We start from the raw sequence: 22,465 nt of genomic DNA, 5'->3' as shown, positions 1-22,465 counted from the left end.
AATACAAGACTCAACAACTGCCTTGATCTCATCTTCTGCAACAACCCAAACTCAATTTATGGACTACAAATTAAAGAACCTTTTTCCAACAGTGACCACTGCATGATTGATTTTCGTCTCAATATACGTCCATACTCAAATCGTCATAACAATAGTATCCCCATCTACAACTTCAAAAAAGCCAATTACGACCTTATAAACAACGATCTTTCATTTCTGGACTGGCAAAATCTGTTTGCAAACTGCATAACTGCTGAAAACAGCTAAAGAGTTTTCCTACTTGAAATCAACAGAGTCATTAAACTATATGTACCACAAATAACAACCATGATCAGGAAAAGCAAACTACCCATATCAATAAAAAAGCTTCAATCAAAAAAAAATCCCTCTGGAAAAGAAACAAAAAAGGCTTTGTAGCAAATTTCAAAAACCGCTACAGAAACATATGCAACCAAATAAAAACTGAATGCACAAATTACCACACCAAACAAGAAGAGGACCTTCTGCGCACAAATTCCAATCGTGCCTTTTATAATTTTGTTAACAATAAACTTAAAGACACAAGATCCATCCCACCACTAAAAGATTCTAACAACAAAGAATGCAATGACGAAACAGTTAAAGCCAACCTCTTCAACATATTCTTTGGCTCAGTTTTTGTTAACAGCGATGACACATATCCGACATTCCACAAACGTACCAGCAATGAACATGATGACTTAACTCATATAGACTTCACAGAAGAAAATGTTGGAAAAGCTCTTCATAACATAAAACCATCGCTATCTATTGGACCCGATGGACTATGTGCCTACTTCTTAAAAATACTTTCCACTAATATAGCAGAACCCCTAAGCATAATCTTTGATAAAGCTTTCACTACCAGTTCCCTTCCCAAACTGTGGTCACTGGCCACAGTCATCCCCATCTTCAAAAACGGAGACCCCAGCTTAGTCGAAAATTGCAGACCAATCTCTCTATGCTGCGTCACCTGCAAAGTCATGGAATCAATCATCAACCAATCCATTACCTCACACTTAGAAACTAACAACCTACTCTCCAATAAACAATTTGGTTTCAGGAAAAAATTATCATGCAACTTACAACTTCTCCACTGTAAAAACATATGGACTACAAATCTTGATCAAGGCAAAACAATAGATGCAATCTACATAGACTTCTGCAAAGCTTTTGACTCAGTAGTACACGATAAACTTATTATTATTTAAATTTAAATTTTTAAACTTCTCCTAAAACTAAAATCCTACGGCATTTCAGGACCCCTTCACAAATGGATATCTGCTTTTCTGTCTAACAGACAACAAGTGGTCAAAATTGGCAATGCTCTATCAAATCCTGTTCCTGTCAAGAGTGGCGTTCCTCAAGGCAGCGTCCTTGGACCAACACTCTTCATACTATACATTAATGATCTTTGTGACCATATCTCAAGTAATTGTGTTCTCTTTGCTGACGATGTCAAACTATTTAACACCACTGATAATACATATATCATTCAAAAAGACCTTGATCATCTAACCACTTGGTCTAAAACTTGGCAACTCCAAATCTCAACCAGCAAATGCTCAGTCTTACATATAGGAAAAAAGAACCCAAACACTAAGTACTTGCTTGATGGACATTACCTTACAGATGACCCCCATCCCGTTAAAGACCTTGGAGTTTTCATGTCAAATGATCTAAGTGCCAAAGCCCACTGCAAATACATAGCAAAAAAGGCTCTAAGAGTTGTAAACCTAATCTTGCGTAGCTTCTTTTCCAAAAACACTACACTACTAACCAGAGCATATAAAATATTTGCTAGACCAATTGTAGAATACAGCTCACCTGTTTGGAACCCTCACCATATCTCTGACATCAATACAATTGAACGTGTCCAGAAATATTTTACAAGAAGAGTTCTCCATTCCTCTATAAACAACAAAATACCTTATCCCACTAGACTTGAAATCCTGGGCTTGGAAAACTTGGAAACTCCGTCGCCTTCGACAAGACCTAAGTTTAACTCATAGAATCATCTATTGTAATGTCCTTCCTGTCAAAGACTACTTCAGCTTTAATTGCAATAATACAAGAGCAACCAATAGATTTAAACTTAATGTCAACTGCTTTAATCTAGATTGCAGAAAATATGACTTCTGTAACAGAATCATCAGTGTTTGGAATACTTTACCTGACTCTGTGGTCTCTTCTCATAATCCTAAAAGCTTTAACCAAAAACTTTCTACTATTGACCTCACCCCATTCCTAAGAGGACCATAAGGGGCGTGCATAAGCGTACAAACGTGCCTACCATTCCTGTCCTATTGTTTTTCTTTTCTTCTATACCTTTATATACTATATAACCTTTCTGTATGATAGTTACATATATTGTTGTGACAAAATAAATAAATAAATAAATAAAAATAAAAATAAATAAATACTTAACGACTGCCTTCTTAGCCACTGTTCAAAGTTATGATGGCACTTAAAAAGTAACTTTATAACTAGTTCTTGCAACAAGTGGATGTTTATTTTAAAGCTGATTGTTATGCTTATATATATATATATATTTATGTTTTAACATTTTATGTAAACATTCAATTTAGTCGTGTGTGTTAGTATGTAAAGTACGTATGTATCAGTGGTGGGATTCAAATAATTTAACCACTAGTTCTCCACCCTAATTACTGGCTCAGTAGGCGTGACTGGGTGGTTATGTGACTGGGTGGGCATGGCCAACTCAATGTCACTCACCATGCCCAGCCCTACCTCCCGGCCACTCGCCCTCAAAGGCCTCAACAAGATACAATTTACTACTACTGAACATCAGTTCTGTACACAACGGTGGCAAGGAAAATTACAAAACGGAGCAAAACTCACTTAAATCTTGCCAAGCAGTGGAAATTTTGGCTCAGTTGTGGCAATAACTCAAGGACTACCCCTAATGAGAATGTGTAAGAATGCTCCTTGCAGAAAAATGCCCAGCCTCTGTGGCACACAGAGAAAAAGCTCCTTTTGCTATGAAGGGAGAAGATGATGGCTAGGCAAGCCAATGTCCTTCAGGGCATTGAAGTACCTAACTCTGCGCTCCCTAAGAAAGGATTTCTAAGAGCGAAAGAGGCAGGGAGAGGAACTGCTCACATGGGAGCCGCACAGGGGCATTCTGAGGATTTTGTACAATATCTGTCTGATAAAATCGCTCGGATTCGGGACGGATCCAGGTGGGTTGGCGGGGATGAGTCTTGAGAATAATATCTGGGCTGAGTTCGATACTGCGACTCCCGACGACATGGACAGGTTGTTGGGTAGGCTGAATCCCACCACATGTTTATTGGACCCGTGTCCCTCCTGGATGGTACTGGCCACACGGGAGGTTACATGAGGCTGGCTCCTGGGAGTTACCAACGCTTCTTTGTTGGGGGGCATTTTTGAAAGAGGCGGTGGTGAGGCCCCTCCTCAAGAAGCCCTCCCGGGACCCAGCTGTATTAGCGAACTACCGTCCAGTCTCCAACCTTCGCTTTTTGGCGAAGGTTGTTGAGAGTGTGGTGGCATATCAGCTTCCTCAACACCTGGAGGAAACTGTCTATCTGGACCCGTTCCAGTCCGGTTTCAGACCTGGGTACAGCACCGAGACAGCTTTGGTCGCGTTGGTGGATGACCTCTGGAGGGCTCAGGACAGGGGATGTTCCTCTGTCCTGGTCCTGCTAGATCTCTCGGCGGCTTTTGATTGACCATGGTATCCTGCTGTGGCGGTTGGAGGGACTGGGGGTGGGAGGCACTGTTTATCGGTGGTTCTCCTATCTCTCTGACCGTTCGCAGAAGGTGTTGGCAGGGGGGCAGAGATCGACCCCGAGGCGCCTCACTTGTGGGGTGCCTCAGGGGTCTGTTCTCTCACCTCTCCTGTTCAACATCTACATGAAGCCGCTGGGCGAGGTTGTCCGTGGTTTCGGGGTGGATTATCATCTGTACGCTGATGATACGCAGCTGTACATTTCCACCCTGAACCAACCCAACGAAGCCGTCGAGGTGATGGGCCGGTGTCTTGAGGCCGTGTGGGTCTGGATGGGGAGGAACAGGCTCCAGCTCAACCCCTCCAAGACTGAGTGGCTGTGGGTTCCGGCGTCCCGGTACAGTCAGCTTATGCCATCGCTGACTGTTGGGGGGGAAGTACTGACCCCCAGGGGAAGAGTGCGCAACTTAGGCGTTCTCCTGGACGATCGGCTGTCTTTAGAAGAACACTTGATGGCCGTTGCCAGGGGAGCATTTTATCAGGTTCACCTGATTTGCCAGTTGCGCCCCTTCCTTGATCGGGACTCCTTATGCACGGTCACTCGTGCCCTCGTCACTTCCCGCCTGGACTATTGCAATGCTCTCTACATGGGGTTCCCCTTGAAGAGCACCAGGAGGCTCCAGCTAGTCCAGAATGCGGCCGCGCGGGTGATAGAGGGGGCACCGCGTTGCTCCCATATCACACCCATCCTGCGCGGCCTGCACTGGCTGTGTTCTGTTTCCCTCCCCCCAATACTCCCAGCAAAGAGTCAGTCAGAGGCCTCCTTTTCTCCTTTTATTTACATAGATATATGTCCTGGCCACGTCTACCCACGGGCCTGCCAAGTTTCTGGAGATAACGAGGAAATTATAGATAAGGCCAGAATTACTCACGAATATATTCTTCCCTCCATTGATACAGTTTGCCCGCGCAAATTCATTGCTTTGTCCAAGACAAAAAACCAGGAAGTCCCGCCTCCTATTTATAGTCTCTGCAGATGTCACTGCATGACAATTATGACTTGGCTTTATCCGAACGCTGCTTCTGCTGCGTGCGCCGGTCACGTCTGCACAGTCTTGCATCACTCCAAAACTGTTCTTAGGGCATTGCCAAATCAGAAGAAGGCTCCAGAGAATCAGGCCTTGCCGGCCCCTCCTCCTCCCTTTGAGTGGGTGCCAGGGAGGGAGAGGGCCCAAGAGAAGCAGGGCTTGCCAGGTCTTCTCCCTCACTTTCTGAATCATCCGAGTCCAGGAGTCTGGGTCCAGGAACCTGGGTCACAACACTATCCCTCACCGCAGGACCCTTCCCCCAGGGCTGACGATCGGGATGCGGTCGGGCTGGGTTCTGCTCATGGAAGGCCTGCACCAGGTCAGGGGCATGAACGTCGGAGGCATCTACCCAGGAGAAATCAGTCCCGTATCCCTTCCACGCGATCAAATATTGGAAACGACCCTTCAGCCAGCGGGAGTCTTGTACGCTGTGGACTTCGTATTCCTCCAACCTGTCCTCGGCGACAGTGACGGGTGCTGTTGGGCACCGAAGGGGACTCGGTGTGGCCTCAGGAACCAGAAGGGACCGGTGAAAGACGGGGTGGATCCGCATGGATCGTGGCAGGGTCAGTTGGTAGGCTACTGGGTTGATGACTGCCTCGACAGGGAACGGGCCGATGAATCGGTGGTCCAACTTCTTTACCGGGCGGTCGGACGGGAGGTGTTTGGTGGAGAGCCACACCCGGTATCCAATTGCCAGCGGGGGCGTTGCCCGTCGGGAGCTGTCAGCGGATCGTTTGTAGTCCTCCTTTGCCCGATCCAGCTGCTGACGTACTAACTGTTGGACCGCATGCAATTACGTCAGGAAGGTCTGCGTTTCGGGAACAGGAGAATCCGGTGGTGCCAGAGGGAAGAGCCGCGGATGGTACCCCACATTCGCAAAGAACGGGGTCATCTGAGTAGACGTGTGCTGAGAGTTGTTAAAAGCAAACTCCGCCAGGGACAGGTAATCGGCCCAGTTGTCCTGTTGCTGGTTGATGAAGCAACAGAGATACTGTTCCAGGATACCGATGACCTTCTCTGTACCCCCGTCGGTCTCCGGATGGTGCGATGACGACAGACACACCTGCACCTCCAACGCGGCCATCAGGCTCTTCCAGAAGCGAGCTGTGAACTGAACCCCGCGGTCCGAAACCACCCTGTCCGGTAGACCGTGGAGGCGGAAGATGTGCTGCAGAAAGAGACGGGCCATTTTTGCAGCTGTGGGCAGTCCGCGGCATGGGATGAAGTGTGCCATCTTGGTGAGCATGTCCACCACCACCAGCACCGTGGTGAACCCAGAGGACGGCAGCAGGTCCGTCAGGAAGTCCATGGAGATCGCCCCCCAGGGTCTGTCGGGTGTCGGCAAGGGCTGGAGGAGCCCAGGAGGGGCCCCCGTGGCGGCCTTGGCTTGCCGGCACGGTACGCAGGATGTCACGTAGGCATGTACATCATGCCGCACTCGGGGCCACCAAAAGGTCCGTGTCACCAGGTGGAGGGTCTTGAAGAACCCAAAATGTCTTGCTGCAGGGTTGTCGTGGCACTGGGTCATGACAAGGGCTCGGAGTGGTCCTGTGGGCACATATAATCACCCCCGAAACTTGAGTAAGTCCTCCTCCAAGGTCCAAGGAGATGTGGGGCCCACCTCCGCTCTCCTTTGCTGCGACCAGGCATCCTGGCGCTGCGCCTCTCGCACCTGGGCCCGCAAGTCCACTGGTTCCCGTGCTGCGGCCAAGGCTTCTGCCAGCAGCACTGTCCGTGGAGGAAGGGGGTCCTTGGCGCAGAGGTACTCTGGCTTGCGGGACAGGGCATCCGCCCTCCGGTTGTGACCGCTGGGAATGTAGGTCACGCGGAAGTTGAACCGGGCAAAAAACAACGACCACCGGATCTGCCGCTGGTTCAACTTCCGAGCTGTGGTGAGGTGCTCGAGATTCCAATGGTCCGTTTGGACCTCCACCTGATGTTGGGCCCCCTCCAGATGGTGTCGCCAAGCCTCGAATGCAGCCTTGATAGCCAGCAACTCTTTTTCCCAGATGGTGTAGTTGCGCTCAGAAGGATTGAGTTTCCGGGAGTAGTAAGCGCAGGGAAAAAGTGTGCTGCCATTCGTCGGAGCCTGTAGCAGCACCGCTCCCAGAGCCACATTGGACGAGTCCGTTTCCACCACAAAAGGCCGGAGCGGGTCAGGATGCCTCGGGACGGGTTCCGTGACGAAGGCTTTCTTGAGGGTGGTGAATGCTTCGTCTTTTTTTCTTTTCTTTTTTTTGTTTACATTTATATCCCGCCCTTCTCCGAAGACTCAGGTCGGCTTACAGTGTATAAGGCAATAATCTCATTCTATTTGTATATTTTTACAAAGTCAACTTATTGCCCCCCCAACAATCTGGGTCCTCATTTTACCTACCTTATAAAGGATGGAAGGCTGAGTCAACCTTGGGCCGGGCTTGAACCTGCAGTAATTGCAGGCTACTGTGTTCTAATAACAGGCTCTAACAGCCTGAGCTATTCCGGCCCTATCTTGCTGCGGGGGACCCCACCGGAACGCAACCTTCTTCCTGAGGAGCTGGGTAAGTGGAGCCGTCAGTGTGGCAAAGCCCGGGATGAAGGTCCGGTAGTAGTTGGCGAAGCCCAGCAGGCGCTGAACATCCTTCACCCGACAAGGGGCTTCCCAGCTACACAAAGCTTCTACTTTGCATGGGTCCATGGCTATGCCCTCGGGCGAGATGATATGCCCGAGCAATTCTATGGAAGTCCGGAAGAAGACGCATTTCTCCAGCTTCGCATTGAGTTGTTGCTCCCGCAAGCGTTGCAGAACCAGACCGACGTGTCGAAGGTGGCTTTCCCTTGACCGGGAGTAAATCAGGATGTTGGCCAGGTAGATAACCACGAACTGATCCAACATGTCTCGGAACATGTCGTTCATGAAGTGCTGGAAAATGGCGGGAGCGTTGGCATGAAATGCTGGAAAATGGCATGACAGTGTATTCGTAGTGTCCGTATCGGGTGCCGAATGCCGTCTTCCATTCGTCTCCTTCTCGCATCCGCACCAGGTTGTAGGCCCCCCGGAGATCGAGCTTGGTGAAGATCGTGGCCTCCCGCAACCTCTCCAGCAGCTCCGGGATGAGCGGCAGGGGGTAGCGATTCCGCACCGTAATGGCGTTTAGCCGGCGGTAATCACAGCACAGGCGCAAGTCCCCTGTCTTCTTCACGAAGAGGACCGGGGCTGAGAGAGGGGACTTTGAAGGCCGGATGAACCCTCGGGCCAGATTTTTGTCCAGGAAGTCCCTGAGGGCGGCCAACTCGGGCTCCGAAATGGAATACAGGCATCCCACAGGCAGTGGTGCGTTGGGCAGAAGGTCCACAGGGCAATCGTAGGGCTGATGCGGGGGTAGTCGGTCCGCCTCCTTCTCGCTGAACACGGCGGAGTCCGTCAGCTCAGGAGGCAAGGTGATGGCAGCGGTGGGGACGTTCTGGCCGGCACAGGTGTGGCGGATGTGATCGACGCACTGCAGACTCGGGAAAGAGATGGCGTTCCGCGACCAGGCCACCTGAGGATCGTGGGTCTGAAGCCAGGCCAACCCAAGGACCAAGGGAAAATGAAGGTCCGCCATGACATAAAACTGGATCGCCTCCTCATGGTCCCCAATAGCCAGGCGCAAAGGCTGGGTGGCAAATTTAATGGGGCCGGACACCAGTTCTCGTCCATAAATTGTCTCTACCCGCATCGGAGGGTCCACCGGAACCACGGGGACCGCAAACTGGGTCACAAAGGCCTGGTCCATAAAGTTTGTTGTGGCCCCTGAGTCCACCAGCGCATGCGCCTGGAGCCCGTCCGACTGGTTCCCCAACCATATCTATGTGTCCAGAATCAGATGCCGAGGGGGCCCAGAGTCTACTTCTGCAACGTCCAGTGGGGGCTTAGTACGTGCCCGACCTAGGGTTTCCCCGAGGTCGGGCCTGCTCCGTTTCCCGATTGGTCACGCTGTGATTCGGGGACCGGCGTGCGTGCCCCACTTCGCTTTCTGGGGCAAGAAGCGGCGAAGTGGCCGGGCTCCCCACAGTACAGGCACAATCCCCCTTGGCGCCTCCGGTTCCGCTCCTGGGCTGTCAGGCGAGGTCTGGCCGCTCCCAACTCCATGGGCTCTTCCGCAGCGGTTACAAAATGTGGGGTGACCTGGGGTGCTGGTGGTGCAGGAAGTGGGGGTGCAGATGTCGACGGCGGGTCCCGGGGGGTGCGACGGGACAGTCGCCGTTGCAGACGGGCATCGAGGCGGAGACAAAGGGGCACCAAGTTGTCGAGGGTCCGCGGCGCCTCCACCCGGGCCAGCTCGTCTTGCAATTCCTCTGAGAATCCCTCCTGGAACGCGTCCACCAGCGCTGCATCATTCCAGTCAGAGTCCTGGCACAAAAGACGAAATTCGGCGATGTACTCCTGCAGGGGGCGTTTCCCTTGACGGAGTTCCTTAAGGCGCCTGGTTGCCGTCAGCATTCGAACGGGGTCCTCATACATGGTGCGCAGGTGCTGCCAAAAACGCTGTTGGTCCGCCAGCAGGGGGCTGTCCTGGAGCATCGAGCAGCCGAGCCGGAAAGAAGGTTAATCACGAAGGCCACCTTAGCCCGGTCGTCTGGGAAATCCTCTGGCCTCATAGCCATGTAGAGCTGGCACTGTCCCAAGAAGGTCGGGAACATCTCAGGCTGCCCAGAAAACTTATCCGGCATGGTTATCGGGCACTTGCGACGAGGAGGAGGAGTGGGAGGATGGGGGGGGGGCTGCAGGCACATTCCCGGCAGCAAGTTGGCCTGCCAAGTGAGCCACTTGCTGCTGGAACTGTTGATTAGCTGCTTGTAGCTGCTGTAACTGCTTCTGTACCTGCTGCTGGTCCATCTTTGGTGGAAGATGTTTTAGTCGGGGTCTTGGACAAAATGTTCTGTTTCACTCCCCCCAATACTCCCAGCAAAGAGTCAGTCAGAGGCCTCCTTTTCTCCTTTTATTTACATAGATATATTTATTTTTATTTATTTATTTATTTATTTGATTTTTATACCGCCCTTCTCCCGAAGGACTCAGGGCGGTGTACAGGCAAAGTAAAACCAACAACAATGTACAATTTAAAATACCATTTAAAAAACCTATTTAAATTAGCCTGAAAAGTTAAAAATTTACCATAACTAAAACCCCATTTAAAATTTTAAAATTTAAAATTAATAATTTAATTTAAAGTTAAAATTTGGTTCAAGCCAGCCCCGCGCGAATAAAAAGATGTGTCTTTAGTTCGCGACGGAATGTCCGAAGGTCAGATATTTGGCGTAAACCTGGGGGGAGCTCGTTCCAGAGTGTGGGGGCCCCCACAGAGAAGGCCCTTCCCCTGGGGGCCGCCAGCCGACATTGTTTGGCGGACGGCACCCTGAGAAGTCCCTCTCTGTGGGAGCGTACGGGACGGTGGGAGGCATATGGTAGCAGCAGGCGGTCCCGTAAGTACCCAGGCCCTAAGCCATGGAGCGCTTTAAAGGTCGTAACCAACACCTTAAAGTGCACCCGAGAGGCCACAGGCAGCCAGTGCAGTCTGCGCAGGAGCGGTGTTACGTGGGAGCTACGCGTAGCTCCCTCTATCACCCGCGCAGCTGCATTCTGGACTAACTGAAGCCTCCGAGTGCACTTCAAGGGGAGCCCCATGTAGAGAGCATTACAATAATCCAAGCGGGAGGTAACGAGCGCATGAGTGACTGTGCACAAGGCATCCCGATCAAGGAAGGGGCGCAACTGCCGAACCAGGCGAACCTGGTGGAAGGCCCTCCTGGAGACGGCCGTCAAATGATCTTCAAACGACAGCCGATCATCCAGGAGGACACCTAAGTTGCGCACCCTATCCTTTGGGGCCAATAACTCGCCTCCAACAGTCAGCCGCGGCTGCAGCTGACTGAATCGGGGTGCCGGCATCCACAGCCATTCCGTCTTGGAGGGATTAAGCTTGAGCCTGTTCCTCCCCATCCAGACCTGTACGGCTTCCAAACACCGGGACAGCACTTCAACAGCTTCATTGGGGTGGTCCGGGATGGAAAAGTACAGCTGGGTGTCATCAGCGTACTGCTGGTATCTCACCCCGAAACCACTGATGATCTCGCCCAACGGCTTCATGTAGATGTTGAACAGCAGGGGCGAGAGGATCGACCCCTGCGGGACCCCACAAGTGAGGCACCTCGCGGTCGACCTCTGCCCCCCTGTCAACACCGTCTGCGACTGGTCGGAGAGATAGGAGGAGAACCACCGATAAACGGTGCCTCCCACTCCCAATCCCTCCAACCGGCGCAGCAAGATACCATGGTCGATGGTATCAAAAGCCGCCGAGAGGTCTAATAGGACCAGAGCAGAGGAATAACCCCTGTCCCTGGCCCTCCAGAGATCATCCACCAATGCGACCAAAGCTGTCTCCGTGCTGTATCCGGGTCGGAAGCCGGACTGGAACGGGTCTAGATAGACGTCTTCATCCAGGTATTGGGGTAGCTGTCGCGCCACAGCACTCTCTACAACCTTCGCAACAAAGCGAAGGTTGGAGACAGGACGATAATTACCTAACATAGCTGGGTCCAGGGAGGGCTTCTTAAGGAGGGGTCTCACCACCGCCTCCTTCAAGGCGGCGGGGAAGACCCCTTCCCGCAAAAAAACGTTGATAATCCTCTGGAGCCAGCCTCGTGTCACCTCCTGAGTGGCCAGTACCAGCCAGGAAGGGCACGGGTCCAGTAAACATGTCGTGGCGTGAAGCCTCCCCAACAACCTGTCCACGTCCTCGGGAGCCACAGGGTCAAACTCATCCCAAACGAGCTCAACAAGACGTGTCTCCTCTCCCCCGCTTGGATCATCCCAAATTCGGTCCAGACCGTCCCGGAGCTGAGCGATTTTATCGTATAGATAACCACTAAACTCCTCGGCTCGTCCCTGCAAAGGGTCATCCCGCACCTCCTGATGAAGGAGGGAGCGGGCTACCCGAAACAGGGCGGCCGGGTGGTTATCTGCCGACGCAATGAGGGTGGAGGCGTAAGAACGCCTCGCCTCCCCCATTGCCACTAGGTAGGCCCTAGAATAGGACCTAACTAGTGTCCGATCAGCCTCGGAGCGACTGGACCTCCAGGTGCTCTCCAGGCGTCTTCTCCGGCGTTTCATCTCCCTCAGCCCCTCGGAGAACCAAGGGGCCGGACGAGATCTGCGCCGGGTCAGAGGCCGCAAAGGCGCGACACGGTCCAAGGCCCCAGCCGCGGCCCGTTCCCAGGCCGCGACCAGTTCCTCAGTCGTGCCGTGGGCCAGATCCTCAGGGAATGGCCCAAGCTCCGTCAGGAACCTCTCAGGGTTCATCAGGCGCCTGGGACGGAACCAACGTATAGGTTCCGTCTCCCTGCGGTGGTGAATGGCGGTTCGGAAGTCTAGGCGAAGGAGAAAATGATCGGACCATGACATTGGTTCTGTTACTAAATCATCTAATACCAGATCATTTAACCACTGTCCAGAGATATAAATCAAATCCAGCGCGCCTCCCCCCATGTGCGTAGGGCCATCATTTACTCGAATCAGGTCCAAGGCCGTCATGGAAGCCTGGAACTCCTGAGCTGCTGTCGATGACAAGCCAACTGATGGCAGATTGAAATCCCCCATGACTATAAGTCTGGGGGTCTCAACCGCCACAGCGGCAAGCACCTCCAACAGCTCAGGCAGGGCTGTGGTCACGCAGCAAGGAGCCAGGTACGCGATCACCAAGCCCAACTGATTCCTATGGCCCCACCGCACATAGAGGGATTCACAGCCGGCAATCTGAGGAGCAGTGGCCTCCTTCGGCTCCAGATCCTCCTTAATAACAACCGCCACCCCCCCACCCCTACCTTGGGCCCTCGGCTGATGAAATGCTCGGAAACCTGGAGGACACATCTCAACGAGGGGAACCCCCCCCTCTGGGCCCAGCTAGGTCTCCGTAATGCCCATAAGGTCCGCGGACTCCCCCTGAATAAGATCACAGATCAGGGGGGCCTTATTAATCACGGACCGGGCATTGCATAACATCAGCCGAAGATCCAAGCTCTGAGGATCAAGGCCGCCCAAGGAACGGGTAGGGACTGGGGGGCCGGAGCACGTGATCGCTTTTAAACATCGAACACGTGCTCCCATATGTCCTGGCCACGTCTACCCATGGGCCTGCCAAGTTTCTGGAGATAACGAGGAAATTATAGATAAGGCCAGAATTACTCACGAATATATTCTTCCCTCCATTGATACAGTTTGCCCGCGCAAATTCATTGCTTTGTCCAAGACAAAAAACCAGGAAGTCCCGCCTCCTATTTATAGTCTCTGCAGATGTCACTGCATGACAATTATGACTTGGCTTTATCCGAACGCTGCTTCTGCTGCGTGCGCCGGTCACGTCTGCACAGTCTTGCATCACTCCAAAACTGTTCTTGGGGCATTGCCAAATCAGAAGAAGGCTCCAGAGAATCAGGCCTTGCCGGCCCCTCCTCCTCCCTTTGAGTGGGTGCCAGGGAGGGAAAGGGCTCAAGAGAAGCAGGGCTTGCCAGGTCTTCTCCCTCACTTTCTCAATCATCCAAGTCCAGGAGTCCGGGTCCAGGAACCTGGGTCACAACAGGCTGCCAGTAGCCTTCCGGGTGCAATTCAAGGTGCTGGTTACCACCTTTAAAGCGCTCCGTGGCTTAGGACCGCGGTATTTGTGAGACCGCCTTCTGCCACCGATTGCCTCCCAATGACCTGTGCGCTCCCACAGAGCGGGTCTCCTCAGGGTGCCGTCGACCAAACAATGTAGTCTGGTGGTCCCCAGGGGGAGGGCCTTCTCTGTGGTGGCACCAGCCCTATGGAACGAGCTACCTCCAGGGTTACGCCAACTCCCCGACCTCCGGGCCTTCAAATGTGAACTGAAGACTTTATTATTCCATCAAGCAGGACTAGCCTAAGACATATTTTAGCGAAATTTTAATGGGTTTTAATCAGTCTTTGACCGTTTTAGTGATTCGGCCAGTAAATATTTGTTTTTAATTGTTTTTAAATATTGTTATTTATTATATTTATATTGTATTGGTGTGGGTATTTTAACATTGGCTGTAAACCGCCCTGAGTCCTCCGGGAGATGATAGAAATGTAATTATAAATAAATAAATAAATAAATAAATAAAAATCTTCCAAAATGTTGTGAGTGAAGCTTTCCAGAACATTCATACCTTTGAAGAGCAACTCTTCTATTCTGGGCATTTTAATCTAAAATAAATATAACTCTTTAAAAAGAAGTAGGCCAAATCTCAAAGGCTGACAATCTGTGGACAGATGCTAAACAGAATGGGCACATTTGGGGGTCCCCTGGGTTCCAGAAGCGGCAAGGAGAGGTTGGTCCCTTCTGGCCCCTGGCAAAGGCTGGGTCCTTATTACAGGTGCAGGTGGAGGAGACACAGGGGGACCCCAACAAGGCCCTTCCTGGGGCTGCAGAGCTGTAAGGTTTCTGCCTGCGCTGAGCCCCCCATCCTGGTCAAGTCCAGCTTTTTTCATTCCCTTTTTAGGCAAACAGCTAGACAGGAGGTATTGGGGCGGGGACTAAGCAAGGGCCCTGAACATTAAAAGAGTTACAGGCCAACTTGAAGACTACCGAGTTTTGCTCCTGAGCAGGAAGTTCAAAATAGTGGAGACTTTTCTGGCAAGCCTCACTGTCCACAGAATCTGCAGGGCGGAGGAGAGGGGGGGGCGTGGCAGGTGCGACAGCATGCACACATTTCACAGCACCAGTGAGACTTGCCCACACACCGTCTCCTTGCAGAAGGTCCAGGAGCGCATCACAAAATTCAGCCAGTGGGGAGAGAGACCAGCCCATCCAGGACCGGCTTTGGTACCCAGCCACTTCTTAGGCACCATGGAGCTCACCTTTGGGCTTAGCTGGGTGACTCCACCAATGCTTTCCCACCCCAGAGTGCCAAGAGGCTGAATTTTGTGATGCACTCCAGGCCACATGGCACTTTGGGGCAGGAAATGCAATATAGATGCCAGCATGAAGGAAAGACGAAAAACAGGGAAAGAGGAAAAGAGGAAAAGCGGCCTCCTTGCCTCAAGCTAACCACTCTGTTGCCCATTTCTCCATTGCAAAGCCATGGAGCTTGCCCCACCTACTGCCTATATGCCCTCGCTTTCCAAGCATTTCTTTGCTTGGTTTCCAGCTCCATTGCATTTCTCACCATGTTCTGCCTGCAGTGCCAATGCCAGCTGCCCCTTCCCGGCCAGAGCCAGAATGCCGCTGTATTTAAGTGCCGGTAGATGCCGGCCTTCCTTCCAGTGGGCCTGGGCAACTGCTGGAGAGAGACTGGCCCATTTCAGCGCCTGGTGCCAAATGCCCCTTGCTTCCCCCAAGCATTTCTTTGCCTACCTGATTTCCAGCTCTGTTACATTTCTCTGTCGGGTTTCTCACCATTGTGTGCAGAGAAGCAAATTTGTGGGACTAAAAAAAAAAACTTCAATCAATCAATTCCAACTTCATGAAATCTTTTTTTTGGGGGGGGTGTGGGTGAGAAGTTGGAATTGATTGATTGATTGAACATTTTTTAGTCCCACAAACTTTAGTTTCCCTGCACACAACAGCAAGAAACACGATGGAGAAACGTGACGGAGCTGGAAATCAGGCAGGCAAAGAAATGCTTGGGGGAAGCGAGAGCATCTGGGTGGTGGTGGGTGGGACAAGGTCCATGGTGCTGTGCTACAATGTAGAAATGGCCAATGGAGTGGCCAGCGTGAGGGAAGGAGGAGACCGCTTTTTCTCTTTCCCTGTCCCTCATCTTTCCCTCGTGCCAGCCTCTACATTGCATTTCCCGCCCCAGAGTGCCAAGAGGTCCAGAGTGCATTGCAAAATTCGACCTCTTGGCACTCTGGGATGGGAAAGCGCCAATGGGGAGAAGTCACCCCGCTGAGCCCAAAGATGAGCCAGTGGTGAGATCAGCTGGTTCTCTGAACTGCACATAAAGTTAACAACTGGTTCAGCTGAACTGGCTAAATCCCACCTCTGCTATGTATGTGATGAACAAGACCTATCAAGAGGAATGGATGGATGAGAGCAGTGGTGGTATTCAAGTAATTTAACAACTGGTTCTCTCCCTAATGATTTCTTCCAACAACTAGTTTGCCAAACTGCTCAGAAAGTTAACAACCGGTTCTCCTGAAGTGGTGCGAACTGGCTGAATCCCACCACTGGGTGAGAGCCATAGTAGCAGGATTGTCTGGTGAAATAAGGTGAAAGTCCACTGGATGTTTTACATGTTATTGTTGTAGTATCTGTCCCAGTACTGTCAAGAATATAGCTGAGAATCAAACTGGTATGACCACAGGAAAGGAGCAGCTTAAGGCAGTAGTATAGATATGCCCTAAGTACCTGCATTGCTCAATCACCTTTTGAAAGGAACATGAAATATAAAAGCAGTTCTTGTTTGCCAAGTAGTCAAGTGGTTTTGTATATGTGTCTGAGTGAAAGGTATTCTACAAACAGTAGCAAAGCTTGCTCTTCTGAAGGCCAGATGCAAATAGTAAATTCTGATGCCAATATGAGAGTTTGCTATACTGTATTGTTTATGAATTTTTGGTGAGTGTGACATGAAAACTCACCAGCTTTTTCATTTTAGTTTTTCCTAAGATTGTTATTAGAAGGTACTACATTAAATAAAAAGCAAAAGCAGCTCACAAGATCAATTCGATACAAAAAAGTTATTGGCAATTAGTGCTGGGTTTGTTTTTATTTTTTAAAAGTAATTAACCTTCTTGCCCTGAGAATTAATGAATGTGTTTAATTACATACCCCAAGGGATAATCAGCCCAATAATAGTCCATTGAAGATTAATGTGATTCAGAAAACTACATGGGTTGAAAATGTGAATTGCAAAATGAATGCAAGTGTTCGATCTTACAAAGATGGATATAGTAAGAAAAAAATTCATAACAAGAAATCATCACTAATGTAGCATGGGCGAAGGGCAATAAAATGTGAAGCATTCTTTCTATTTTGCATGTTCAGCACATGATAAGAATGAAATTAGTAAGACCAAATTTCTTATAGAACAAAAATGAATTTCTGCAGCCCATACTGGTATATTTAAAAAATATCTATTATCACTCTAAACAGCCAAAATGCTATCTAGGAGTAAGCAGTGACTTATATTTAAAACAATTAAATATAGAATAGAATAGAATAGAATCGAATAGAATAGAATAGAATTTTATTGGCCAAGTGTGATTGGACACACAAGGAATTTGTCTTGGCGCATATGCTCTCAGTGTACATAAAAGAAAAGATACGTTCATCAAGGTACAACATTTACAACACAAATGATGGTCAATATATCAATATAAATCATAAGGATTGCCACCAACAAAGTTACAGTCATACAGTCATACTGTATGATATATATATATATATATATATATATGTCTTTGGTTATTTGGGTTTTCTCCCGCGTAAAATTGGAAGTGTCTTGGCGACGTTTCGACGAAGTCATATATATATGTGTGTGTGTGTATGTGTGTGTGTATGCATGTGTGTATATATATGTGTGTGTGTGTGTATAGTGAATGGGACAGTTTTTGAAAATAATTGTTATGTAAATAAATAATTAATCAGAGGAAAAATCAGTTTGAAGGGAGAAATTATTTCAAAAATTGCCAGTTATATAAAGTGATTTATTGTCATCACTCAAAGGCCAGGCTCCAAAATGCAGACAGCTCAGTGTACTGAGCGCCCTGATCCACCTGCATTTTTGGAACTGGACCTTTAGGTCATGACACCTATAAAAGCTTCTTATTGCTAAACAAAAATAGCATTAGGTAATCTCTATTTTGAAATTAAACTTATGATATATGAAAGGTGCATACATTATTTTTGGCTATCTCTAGGGTATTTTGGATCCATCAACCTAGGGATTTGGAGGACATGGGGGCAAGCTAAAAATAAATTTATAACATATTCAATATTCAATTATTGATCTTGTTTTTAAGAGAGCAGCAAGAAGACAACTTTTGAATAATTTCAACATATTTTCAGAACCCTTAAAAATATTTATTGTTACTATTTGTTATAATGTTATTTTTATTATGATTAATTTTGAAGTTGCATTATATTTTTAACATTGTCCATACTCTTCTGTTAGTGCACAACATAATAAAATGAAAATTAAAGAGAAAAAGTGTCATGACAAGCTGTTTATGATCATATCTTCATGTGATTAGATTTATATTCCACTACAGCGTAAAACTAATTAGATTTCCCATAGGTATTTTGAATTTGTATCATCCATGGATATTGCTGATGTGCTCTTGAATAAAGTTTGTATTCATGTTTGTTCATTCCTTGGCTGAAAGTAATCAACATCTGACAGAAGTAATTGAATAAATTATATGCATCACAACGACCAAGGAAGTGCATCTTCCCATCAAATGTTCTAATGGTCCATTATCAAGTGAGTTGAACAAAATCTAACATACTTTGTGAGGTATGTGGTTTTTTGCAATATCTGCGATTCCTTAGTAGGCATTATGCAATATTAAATCATCATGACTTGTTCACTGACTCTACATAGGCAGTACAAACAACATCTGCATCTGTCTGTAACTTTACAGGGTGTTTTTCAACTTTTTTTTTCATTGCTGCAGAAAGTTTAGAAAGAAGAATATTGCCATTCCTGAGGGTGGTCCTAATGCAACCCTTCCATATTTAAGAAGTGGTTTTGTAGTTATACTTTAGGAGCTGAGCCCCATAACCACCTCGGCTTTCTTTCCTGATATATCTTCATTTCCTTAGAACCATTGTTGCACCATTCCTGACAAGCACTATTTTAGAGCCAATACTTAAATTCTAGTCAAAGTTGATTTTCATTTCAGAGAAAACTGGTGATACATTTTGTCCATTTCAGTAGCCTCAGTTAGCATGGCCAAACTAGAAGATTGTGTTTAGTTTAACAACATCTGGAAGATCATAGGTTGTCTGATTCAATAAATTAGTTAAGTCTTTCATGACTATGAACAGGCCAAATCTCAAGGAATGAATGGTTCCGATGGTTGAGTACCAACTTCAGTTTGTAAAAGGTATCCTTTCCACCTCTTCAGCCTGTCTTATGGAAAGACAGGTCTAGAAGCAGGGGTGAAATCCAGCAGGTTCTGACAGGTTCTGGAGAACCAGTAGCGGAAATTTTGAGTAGTTCGGAGAACCAGCAAATACCATATCTGGCTGGCCCTAGAGTGGGGAGGGAATGGGGATTTTGCAATATCCTTCCCCTGGAGTGGGGTGGGAATGGAGATTTTGCAGTATCCTTCCCCTGCCATGCCCACCAAGCCATCCGGCACCCACCAAGCCACACCCATAGAACCGGTAGTAAAAAAATTTGGATTTCACCACTGTCTAGAAGTACTGCCAAACTTTTACTTTGTACCAAGTAAAAAGTAATTTGTACTTCAGAAAGAGTTGCAACTTGCAAAACTGGAATTTAATTCATTTCTTGCACAGAGGCATGAAAACAAAGCAGTTGAGGAAACAATCAAATAATAAAACTGTGCGTTAAGGAAAGTAAGGACTATTTGAGCTGAGAAATTGCTAGAATATCCAATGTTTTTAAAGAGGAGTTAGCACCAAAGCAGATGACTGGGTTAGTTGCACTCTGAGAGCTTCATGTCCATGAATTCAATTTACCTCTACTCTTCATTGCACGAGCTTCTCTTCCCCCTACCATCTTTCTTTCCTCTATTTTCTCAGCCAAGTTCCTGTCCAGAGTCAACAGTCTTCTCACAATAACTTGGTGCACCTAGTGAATTCTGGATCCCAGAGTTAAGGGTCCTTAGATAGCCAATGTGTATTACATCAGTTGTAAAACACCCAACTTATATATCACTTCCTATTTTCTATCACTACCATTCATCTGCTTTCCAATGGCTTGGCTTTTTGGCTTGTTAGAAGAAAATAAGGGGGAGGGGAGGAAAGAAAGAAAAGCAAAGAGCCAACAAAAATAACAAAACACTTGTTTAACTTGCTATGGGGAAGAGGAACAGAATGTGCAATTTTGCATTTTAAATCACAGCACTATCATAACTACAAAAATAAAAAGGAATTTCTTTTAGCTACACTGATGCTAAACATTTACTTTGGAATAAGCACCCTTTTGCTGTAGAGAAGGATGAGAGTTTAAAAATCAAATAGTAAACATTTGTGACTGTGAGAAGGCGTATTGATCAATGTCTGATTAGCACAAGTTTCCTTAAAAACAGAAAAAAGAATAATGTGGCTTAATATGTCCAAATATATCCATGCTAGCTGAAATATAAACACAGGAACTTGCTAAGCAACTCTCAGTTACTTTAAAGGATGTCTAAACATGCACGTTTGCTAGAAAGATCTTGGCATTTCCTGCTGCCAACAAATGCAGGGACCCTTTCTATCTAAGTGCAAAGAAATAATGTCTTCTGCAAACTTTGTGTAGGCATCAGGAAGGGCATCTGACCAGTAAATGCTTAACTCCATTTAGTCACCCTGAATCCACCCTGATGCAAAGAATTACGGGTTCATTAAAAGGGGGGAAAATGAAAATATAAAGAAAATGGCTACTAAAGCAAGCACAAGAATCTAATTAATATAAATAATTCTGGATTACATTCTTAGTATTTGATAAGCTTCAAAAAACATATGCACAGCTTGAATGTCATCTTGGAAATAAACAGATTTGCGTTAGTCTTCTCATTCCCCTCCAAAAATAAGAAGCTTAATGTATAAAATTTGTTAGCTATGTTTCTTTTTATATTTTATTTTTTATTAAGTTTTTACAGTTAAACAAATCTTATTCACCACTTACACATGACTGTGACCATTTTTATATCCTCCTATTGATATTCACCTATGTTCTATACATTTATACTAATTTTACATTCTATTTAGAGTTCTATCCCCCCTTTTCCTTCTATTTTAAATCAAATTGTGCCATTTCTCCCATATTATGTAAAAATCCGAATCCATCAATCCTTTCAATTCAAGAGTCATTTTGTCCATTTTGGCGCAGTCCAATACTTTTTTAATTATTAAATCTTCAGAGGGTATGTTTTGACTTCTCCAACATTGAGTGAAAGCCAATCTTGCTGCAGTTATCATATGCAGAATAATGTATGTTTTTTTCCCATATTTCCTTTCAATTATTCCTACAAGAAACAATTCTGGTGTATATTCTATCTTGAAGCCTGTTACTTCCTGTATTCAACTATGTATCTTCATCCAATATTTTTTCATTTCGGAGCATAACCACCATATATGAAGGTACCTATCTTTTGTCCACATTTCCAATATTTGAGATTAAAATTTGGCTATATTTTTGCCAATCTAGAGGGTGCCAAATACCAATGGTAAAACCAATGGTAATATTGATTTTCTTTATATTTTGCTGATCTGGTTAATTTATAATTTCTATTCCAAATTGTTTCCCAATCCTCTAATTCAATATTATGCTCAACATTTTTTGCCCAGGCTATCATAGCTCCCTTTACTACGTCTTCAGCTCTATCAAATTCTAGCAAATAATTATAAATTTTAGTTATTAATTTCTCATTCAGTCCCACCAATATTTTATCCAATTGTTTTGGCCGTATTTCAATTCCATATTCATCTTTATCCTTTATAAATCATGATTTTAATTGCAAATAAGGCCACCAGTCTATATTTATTACCTGTTCTTCCAGTTCTTGCCTACTTTTTAGATTCCACTGATTGTCTAAGATTTCATTGTATTTGGCCATTTTGCTTATATCCAGGGTATTGGGATGAATTATTGCCTCCATCGTCGAGACCCAGCTAGGAATTTTCATACAGTGTTTTTTCTTAATTTCTTGCCATGTTTGCATTAGGGCTCCTCGTACTTTACGTTGAAAAAAATATAAATGAGATTTGTTCTCTCTGTCCCATAAAAAGGCGTGACATCCTTTTTTAAAATCATGTCCTTCCAATACAAGTAATCTTTTATTTCTCAAATTAATCTACTCTTTAACCCAAACTAAGATTGCTGCTTTATAATAAAGTTGCCAATCTGGAAGTCCAAGCCCACCTCTGCTTCTACTATCCTGAAGATTGGATATTTTTATTCTTGTTTTTTTCCCCTGCCCATATAAATTTTGTTGTAAATTGATTCAACTCCACAAAAAAATTCTTATCCAATTTTATGGGTATTGTTTGGAAAAAAAAGTTACTTTGGTAAAATGTTCATTTTAATAGTTGCGATTCGACCTAATAAGGATAAATGTAATGGCTCCCATCTTGCCAAATCTACTTTTATTTGTTGCATTAATTTTACATAATTGTCTTCTTTAATTGAGGAACACCTCACTGTCAGCCAAATTCCTAAATACTTAACTTTTCTCACACTCTGTAGACCCAAATCTTTCTTTAATTCTTTTTCCTGCTGTGATTCTATATTTTTAACTATCATTTTTGTTTTTGCCTTATTAATTTTAAAACCTGCTACTTCCACATATTTTTCTATCTCCCGTATTAAAATGGGTCCTGTCTCCCTTGGGTCCTCCAAAATGAATACCAAATCATCTGCAAACGCCTTTAATTTATATTCTTCCTTTCTAATTTAGTTCCTTTAATCTCTGGATTTGCTCTAATTTTCACCAATAGCAACTCCAATGTCA

The sequence above is a fragment of the Ahaetulla prasina genome, chromosome 5 (genome assembly GCF_028640845.1).
Source record: "Ahaetulla prasina isolate Xishuangbanna chromosome 5, ASM2864084v1, whole genome shotgun sequence".
NCBI lineage: Eukaryota > Metazoa > Chordata > Lepidosauria > Squamata > Colubridae > Ahaetulla > Ahaetulla prasina.
Note: the sequence above shows the minus strand (reverse complement) of the source record.